This window comes from Oncorhynchus masou, chromosome 31 (genome assembly GCF_036934945.1).
Source record: "Oncorhynchus masou masou isolate Uvic2021 chromosome 31, UVic_Omas_1.1, whole genome shotgun sequence".
In the NCBI taxonomy this organism is placed as follows: domain Eukaryota; kingdom Metazoa; phylum Chordata; class Actinopteri; order Salmoniformes; family Salmonidae; genus Oncorhynchus; species Oncorhynchus masou.
This window is the reverse complement of record NC_088242.1, coordinates 31,788,438-31,797,938: the sequence shown is the minus strand read 5'-3', so window position 1 is coordinate 31,797,938 and position 9,501 is coordinate 31,788,438.

Sequence of the window (9,501 nt, the reverse complement as noted above, 5' to 3'; positions counted from 1 at the left end):
ATCTGATTACGATATTTTTGCTGGAAACAGAACTTTTTTTTTTGTAAACATGTAATCGGTTACTCCCCAACCCTGTTAATGTACACAGATACAGACACACACACTCTCTCACACACACACACACACACACACACATACATACACACATACATACATACATACATACATACATACATACATACATACATACATACATACATACATACTGTGGCGTACAGCAGGTCAGCCACCAGGGGAGACTCGTCAAGGCCTGGTAACAGATGGAGTATACATCACGAGGCGGGGGCTCCATCTGCTGGACGTGCCAGGTCTCGACGGGCTCTCCGGACAGGACTAATTGGGGCTGATTGGGAGCTGGTGAGTAATCAAAGGCGGATTGCTCACCAGCTGTGTGAGGCCCATAAAGCTGCCAGAAGGGCAGCACACATGGAGAGGACTAGGGGAAGTGAGGTGACGTCCATGTGGTTGGATACGGTTACCCGAGGAAGTTGAGTTTGTGTGCCCGACAGGATGACTCGGAGCCCAGGAGAAGGTACCCCGGAGAGGGTCTCATGAGGGAGACCTGTTCTTTTCTTTTTGATTTATTATTTAATAAACACCCTTGAAACCGAGCTAATCATACTCTGTCCGTGTCTGATCTGTGTAAACGTCTTGACCAAACCCCCTGGTCTGTCACAATACATACATCCACCCCCCCACGGACACACCTGAATACTTACCATTAATCCTCACTTTAACCAAACTGATCACTCTCTCGCACCTCTGCAATGAGTCATTCAATTCATACATCAGGAGTGGCTCAGCTCATACAGTGCCTTCAGAAGGTATTCAGACCCCTTGATTTATTCCACATTTGGTTGTGTTACAGCCTGAATTCAATATGGATTAAATGTTTTTTTCCCTCATCCATCTACACACAACCTATAATGACAAAAGTGAAAACGTGTTTTTAGAAATGTTTGCAAATGTACTTAAAGTGAAATACAGAAATATCACATTTACATAGGTATTCCACACCTCTGAGTCAATACTTTGTAGAAGCACCTTTGGCTGCGATTACAGCTGTGCGTCTTTCTGAGTACGTTTCTAAGTGCTTTCCACACCTGAATTGGGCAACACTTGCCCATTTTAAAGATCTTCAAGCTCTGTCAAATTGGTTGTTGATCATTGCTAGACAATAATTTTCAGGTCTTGCCACAGATTTTCAAGTAGGAAAAAAACGAACTCGGCCGCTCAGGAACATTCACTGTATTCTTGGTAAGCAAATCCAATGTAGATTAGCAGTGCTTCATTTGAGACAGATCAATCCGGAACATGATCCTGCAGCTTTCCATTTTGGACTTTTATTCTAGAACTTATTTGGCCGGTTTTGTGCCGAAAATCTCCCCCCTGCCAGAAATTCTCTCCCCACCCCCTTCTAATTTCCTTAATTTTGTGGCTAGAGTCAAATACTTTCTGTGGTACACATCAGTCAAATACTTTCTATAGAACAAACTTCACTTCAGGATAGGCAACTGAAATTAATAATTCATGTGTGCGTTAAATTAAACATAGAGGAGGGAGTAAAATGTTGGCAAGCAATAAACATTTCAGAACAACTATGGCTGAATTATTATCCGTACACTTTCAAAAATACTAGTCGAATAAGACATGGGAGAGATGACGAATTTTGGCAAAGAGATTTATTTATAGACTAATACAAAATTCAGTAGCGGATTTAGGTACGGGCGACATCTCACCGGGTGCGGGCGGGCGCGGCAATGAAGAACATGAAGGGGGGGGGGATTCTGGCAGGAAGGGAGATTTTCGGCACAAGAACGGAACCGGTACCTCTGGTGGCATGAAAAGTTATTTTTAGTTTTTGCAATGTACAAAAAGAGCCCCTTAATCCCAGATTTGGGACTACACAGCAACTCCACTGAATAGCAGAATAGTGATTGCTTTACAATGCTTTCAGTTAGCCACTGTACCTGATTCCTTCCAAACTACTCATTGTTGAATTTGTGATTTCCAACTTGTTGTGTAATGTTTATGTCCAGTGGCCGATGAGCACCGATATATTTTATCTATAATTTCTCTTCATTATTTCTCATCATATGACACAGGTTAAAAAGGATTTTCTAGCTCTACCCTTAGACTTGGCGGTGACGTAGTGTCTCCATGAGTGACAGAACATTAAGCCAATCACGGCGCAACGCTCCGTATTTTCTGCTGGCTTGCCACACCACCACAGAAAGCACTGAGCTAGGCTGAAACACCTGCCTTGCTCAAGGAAACAAAAATGAGACCATGTTTGTATGCGGCTTTATTAACTCAACTATATATAAAAACAAATTATACATTGTTTGCAAACTTATATATGACACGTATTAATGGCAAAACAACATGCAAAACATTTTATTTTAGCTAAAAATGTGGGGCTCAAAACTGCCCTGAATGAGTCGTCACTGGTCTCCACACAATTAGGCCTACGCTGTTGATGGATTCAAGGTCGTTTTTTATTGATCTCAGATTCTTAGTTTGTCAGTGTCAAAGTAGCCTGCCATTTCGATAATTTGTGCGGTATTAAATAAAGATTCTGCCAAAGTCTCCAGTCATGGAAAAGGACGTAGTATCGCATGAAATGCATTTATAAAAGGCCAAATGTTTCCCGGATCCTAGGCTACATGTGTGCAACTTCTGTAAGTGACTCTACTCTGGTGCTCTATGCCATTACGCAAAATGTGATGATATGCGTACAATGCTTTGTTATAAAGGTGATTTTTTTTCTCATGCGTTCCGGTACCCCAGAACTCTCTAGGTCACCCAATTCTCTCTTTTTGTTCCAGGACCTCCCGATTTACAAATGAAGCACTGGATTTGGCCTTGTGTTTTAGGTTATTGTCCTGCTGAAAAGTGAATTAATCTCCCAGGAAAGCAAAACTCACCAGTCCTTAATGATTACAAGCATACCCAAGCATGATGCAGCCACCACTATGCTTGAAAATATGGAGAGTGGTACTCAGTAATGTGTTGTGTTGGATTTGCCCCAAACATAAGACGTTGTATTCAGGACAAAAAGTTAGTTGGTTTCCTACATTTTTTGCAGTATTACTTTAGTGCCTTGCCGCAAACAGGATGCATGTTTTGGAAGATTTTTTTTTCTCTACAGGGTTCCTTCTGTTCACTCTGTTAATTCTGTTAATTAGATTAATATTGTGGAGTAACTACAATGGTGTTGATCCATCCTTAGTTTTTTCCTGTTATAGCCATTAAAGTCAAACTGTTTTCTGTGCGGATTCCTCCCTCTCCGCCAACTGAGTTAGTTAGGACGCCTGTATCTTTGTGGTGACTGGGTGTATTGATACACCATCCAAAGTGCAATTAATAACTTCACCATGCTCAAAGGAATATTCAGTATCTGCTTTTAATGTTATTTTTACCCATCTACCAATAGGCATAGCCACAGGAAGTAGGTGTGCTGAGGGTGCTGCCACAACCCTCTCACAAAAGTAGTGCACTGATAAATGTACTATATTACGTATTGGATCAATTAAAAATAACTTTTACATTACCGTGTAGTTTACCAATCAAATGGTCTGATGGTGAAGTGGACATACCCTGTATTAATATCCCTGAAGAAAGAAATGATCTCACTAGATAAGACGTCTATTTGTGGAAAAATCTAACTGATTAACTCTTTAGTCATATCCCAGTTTACCTATTTGCTTATGGCCTTGCCTACACCTAGCAACTTTTTTTTTTGAGAAAAAAAATATTAAATTTGATTTGGAACAGTAAACCAGACAACATTTATCTCTGAACATCATCCAGTTTTGATTTCTATTTCAACTGTGCTGTGATGTTTCACAAAAGTTCTAATTTGTACCTAATTTGTACCAGAATGATGGGAAGAGAAGAGTATGGCGAAGGGAAGGAACTGCTCATGAGCCGAAGCATACCACCTCATCTGTGAAGCATGGTGGAGGTAGTGTTATGCTGTGGGCATGTACGGCTGCCAATGGAGCTGATTCCCTTGTATTTATTGATGATGCGACTGCTGAGAAAAGCAGCAGGATGAATTCTGAAGTGTTTAGGGCTATATTATTTGCTCAGATTCAGCCAAATGCTTCAAAACTCATTGGACGGCGCTTCACAGTGCAGATGGTCAATGACCCGAAGCACACTGCGAAAGCAACCCGATACTTTTTCAAGACAAAGTAGTGGAATGTTCTGCAATGACCAAGTCAATCACCTGACCTGAATCCAATTTAGCATGTATTTCACTTGTTGAAGGCAAAGCTGAAGGCAAAGCACCCCAAGAACAAGCAGGAACTGAAGACAGCTGCAGTAAAGGTTTGGCAAAGCATCACCAGGGAAGAAACCCAGCATCTGGTGATGTCTATGGGTTCCAGGATTTGCAACAAAGTATTAAAACTCACAATTTAATTATGTGTAACGATGTACGCTGAAAGTCGGGAAGCAAGTTCAGGGAGTCAATACATTTATTGAATAAAAGCAAAACAAAAAACATGAACAGCGCACCAACATAGAACAGGAACAATGATGACTGGGGAAGATACCAAAGGGAGTGACATATGAAGGGCAGGTAATCAAGGAGGTGATGGAGTCCAAGTGAATGTCATTATGCGCCTTTCGCTGATTGACAGGTGTGCGCCCTAATGAGCAGCCTGGTGACCTAGAGGCCGGAGAGGGAGCACACGTGACAGTACCCCCCTCCCCGACGCGTGGCTCCAACCGCAGGACGCCGACCAAGATGATGATCCCGGGGGATCAGGAGCGGACCTCTCACCTCTGCTAAGGCACGGGAACCTGTCGATATGGCTGAGGCGCGGCAGCATAACAACCTAGAGCGCCGGGGAGAGAGCCTACGTGACAGTACACTCTCCCCGGCGCATTCAGCTCCAGCTGCAGAACGCCAAGCACAGGGACGATCCCGGGGATCCTGAGCGGACCGGTCGCCTCTGCTGAGGCACAGAAACCTGACCAACCGGTTGAGGAGTGAACCTGATGAGCCGGCTGAGATCTCCCCGGTTGCCTCGGTTGAGGCACGGGAACCTTTTCACCCAGCTTCGGCATGGGAGTCTATTGAACCCGCTGAAGCATGGGAGCCTACAAACCGGCTGAGGCCTCCCAGGTAGCTCCGGCTCCAACACCCGAACCCGACATCACCCCCAACACGAAAACAAAACAAAAAAAACACTCCCTAATGCTTCCTTTTGGTCAGTCGTCATTCTGTAATGATGTACGCTGTCTTCACTTGATTGTTTTCTTTCAAATCCATTGTGATAGCGTACGGATCCAAAATTATGCAAATTGTGTCACTGTCCAAAAACTTATGGATCTGACTGTATAGACAGGTCCAGTCAGAAGTTTGGACACACCTACTCATTCAAGCGTTTTTATTTATTTTGTTACTATTTTCTACATTGTAGAATAATAGTAAAGGCATCAAAACTATAAAATAACACATATGGAATCATGAGGTAACTAAAAAAGTCTTAACCAAATCAATATATATTTTATATTGGAGAAACCAGCTTCACCTGGAATCCTTTTCCAACAGTCTTGAAAGAGTTCCCACATATGCTGAGCACTTGTTGTCTGATTTTCCTTCACTCTGTGGTCCATCTCATCCCAAACCATCTCAACTGGGACATCTGATGTATTGTGTTTCGGCCAGTGACAAAATATTGCAATTTTATCCATTTGAAATTCAGGCTGTAACACAACAAAATGTGGAAAAAGTAAAGGGGTGTGAATACTTTCTGAAAGCACTGTATGTAGCAGAAGCTGCTATTAGCTAAGCATTGCCCATTGACATCAACAAAGCTCTTTATTATACGTCCCACATCCTTATTTTCTGTAAGTTTATACATCTCTTAAAATAAACAGTACATATACATACATATTATTTATATTATTATTTATATTATTTATATACAGTATATATATATATATACTGTATACACCTGCTCTTTCCATGACAGACTGACCAGGCAAATCCAGGTGAAAGCTATGATCCCTTCTTGATGTCACTTGTTAAATCCACTTCAATCAGTGTAGATGAATGGGAGGAGACAGGTTAAAGAAGGACATTTATGCCTTGAGACAATTGAGACATGGATTGTGTATGTGTGCCATTCAGAGGGTGAGTGGGTAATGCAAAAGATTTAAGTGCCTTTGAACGTGGTATGGTAGTAGGTGCCAGGCCCACCGGTTTGTGACAATAACCGTGGTCATCCTGTCTGGGTTGGCGCCCCCCTTGGGTTGTGCCATGGCGGAGATCTTTGTGGGCTATACTCAGCCTTGTCTCAGGATGGTAAGTTGGTGGTTGAAGATATCCCTCTAGTGGTGTGGGGGCTGTGCTTTGGCAAAGTGGGTGGGGTTATATCCTTCCTGTTTGGCCCTGTCCGGGGGTGTCCTCTGATGGGGCCACTGTGTCTCCTGACCCCTCCTGTCTCAGCCTCCAGTATTTATGCTGCAGTAGTTTATGTGTCGGGGGGCTAGGGTCAGTTTGTTATATCTGGAGTACTTCTCCTGTCCTATTCGGTGTCCTGTGTGAATCTAAGTGTGCGTTCTCTAATTCTCTCCTTCTCTCTTTCTTTCTCTCTCTCTCTCGGAGGACCTGAGCCCTAGGACCATGCCCCAGGACTACCTGACATGATGACTCCTTGCTGTCCCCAGTCCACCTGGCCGTGCTGCTGCTCCAGTTTCAACTACCTGAGCCCTAGGACCATGCCCCAGGACTACCTGACATGATGACTCCTTGCTGTCCCCAGTCCACCTGACCGTGCTGCTGCTCCAGTTTCAACTGTTCTGCCTTATTATTATTTGACCACGCTGGTCATTTATGAACATTTGAACATCTTGGCCATGTTCTGTTATAATCTCCACAGCCAGAAGAGGACTAGCCACCCCACATAGCCTGGTTCCTCTCTAGGTTTCTTCCTAGGTTTTGGCCTTTCTCGGGAGTGGCAGTGCAGATAAATGTCAGAATGTATTTTACCCTGTACCTTCTTCTATGTTTACAGATATCAGAATGTGATACATTTGAACTGTAATGTATGATTTATACATGCCGTGGCTTGTGTAAGTGCCTCAATATATGACTAAACATGACCATAACAGGGTGAAGAGTGAATTTATCTCTGCGTGTAACTAGACTGACCGACAAAAGTTTTCCATCCAATTGGCGACAGATATTCTAAAATTGTAGTGCACATAAAATAACTTGAGTGATTTTAGTCCCATGTACCGACTAAAAAAATACAAGTTAAATGAGTTTCCAATGAATTTAAAACTCACAAAAATTGTTATGTAGAAAGTGTGCCCACGCTGGTCTTGGCATGTCTGCTCGAGCCAACAGCTTGCAGATACAGATGTAGGATCTTCATTTGATCACTCTTTTGTTGCTGAGAATTTTCCTGCACAGCAGGAAATGCACATTTGTATTGTATTCAAGGTTTAAAGGGCTCTTAAAGTTTGCAATTCCCACTTTAACATTTAAAACTTGATTTGCCCTAAAAAAAAACGTATCAACCCCTACAGAAAATGTGCATGAATTATAATACATATAATAATTCACATTTCCTGTTGCTGCATGATTTGTTTTACTGCTGTAGCAAACTGGCTCAAATTAAGATTCTAAATCTATACAGTGCTGGTAAATTTACTACATAATGGGATTATTATGGATAAGAGTGAGAATTTTTATTTGTCAAATGGCAGCCAAGCATCGATCATCATGTCACCAGAATAAGACCCTCGATATTTATTGGGAAGGAGCATCAATCTCATAACCCTGCACTTTCACCACCCTGTGAAGTTCACTTTAATTGATTTAAACTGTAGCCTAATAAACTGCATGCTTTCACAACTCGTAGTGGGAGGACCACACAACATATCGTCGGTGACTCCTAAGTTTACTTCGATATGATTTGTTATTGTATCAATATTTGCGCATAAAGGCATTTATAACTTCATTTCTCACATCATTTATTTTACAGACAAAAAAAGATCCCACCATATCTAACAAACACATTGTCTGTGGACATTAATCAAATTGTACTGCCATTTCCTGTTTTCACCAGTGCGGTCTAGACTTTTTCATGGTTCAGGTAATTAATCCGCATGAAATGGAAACCTGGTTAATGTATGGCATTATACTGTATCTGTCTTCTGGGCAGTGATTATGCTCAACCACCACTGGGTGGAGTTCTCCGCACCTTTCATGGCTGAAGACAAGCTAATACTACAGGTCCCGTTGAATGGCTATGTTTTTTTGTGGACATATTTTCACTAATGTATTTCACACAAGTGGCAGCCCATGTCTAAACCCCCACTGGTGACTTTATGTGAACAATGTTGAAGGTGAACAACCAAGCTAATAGCAAAGTGGACAGTGCAGTCAGGCAGCGCAGCAGAAAAACTAAACACGGAGTTGGACACCTTGAGAGGAACCAGTCTCACACCTTCCCCTGTAACACGCGCTACTCCACAGGAGAACCTGTATTCAAACACCCACAGAAAACAAGAGGGACCCACACTCACGCACACTCACGCACACTCACGCACACTCAAAGACTTTATACATACACAAGCTACTCCACAACGGGAGCTACATCCACCAATCATCCAGTCATTCATTTAGTCAACATGACTTGTTTAGGCTAGATGAGATGTTTGCATCTCGTCAGATGATGCATAGTGTATATTATAATACATGACAATAGCGTGGAGGAGTATTTGATGCAAAGTCTTTTGTTTTCTTGTCTGCTGTGAAACAAGGGTTTACGGTTTACGGTTTATAAATATATTTTTTTCCATCAATCTATACACAAATACCCCATAATGACAAAGCAGAAACAGGTTTTTAGATTTTTTGCAGATGTCATAAAAACTGAAATATCATATTTACATAATTATTCAGACACTTTACTCAGTACTTTCGATTACAGCCTCGAGTCTTCTTGGGTACGACGCTACAAGCTTGGCACACCTGTATTTGGGGAGTTCCTGGTCTTTCTAGGGAGTTTTTCCGAGCCACTGTGCTTCTACACCTGCATTGCTTGCTGTTTGGGTTTTAGGCTGGATTTCTGTGCTGCACTTTGAGATATCAGCTGAAGTAAGAAGGGCTTTATAAATAAATTTGATTTGATTTTCTCCCATTCTTATCTGCAGATCCTCTCAACCTCTGCCAGGTTGGATGGGGAGTGTCGCTGCACAGCTATTTTCACTGCACAGCTATTTTCAGGTCTCTACAGAGATGTTTGATCAGGTTCAAGTCCGGGCTCTGGCTGGGCCACTCAAGGACATTCAGAGACTTTTCCCGAAGACACTCCTGCATTGTCTTGGCTTTGTGCTTAGGGTCGTTGTCCTGTTGGAAGGTGAACCTTCACCCAGTCTGAGGTCCTTAGCGCTCTGGAGCAGATTTTCATCAAGGATCTCTCAATACTTTGCTCCATTCATCTTTCCCTCGATCCTGACTAGTCTCCCAGT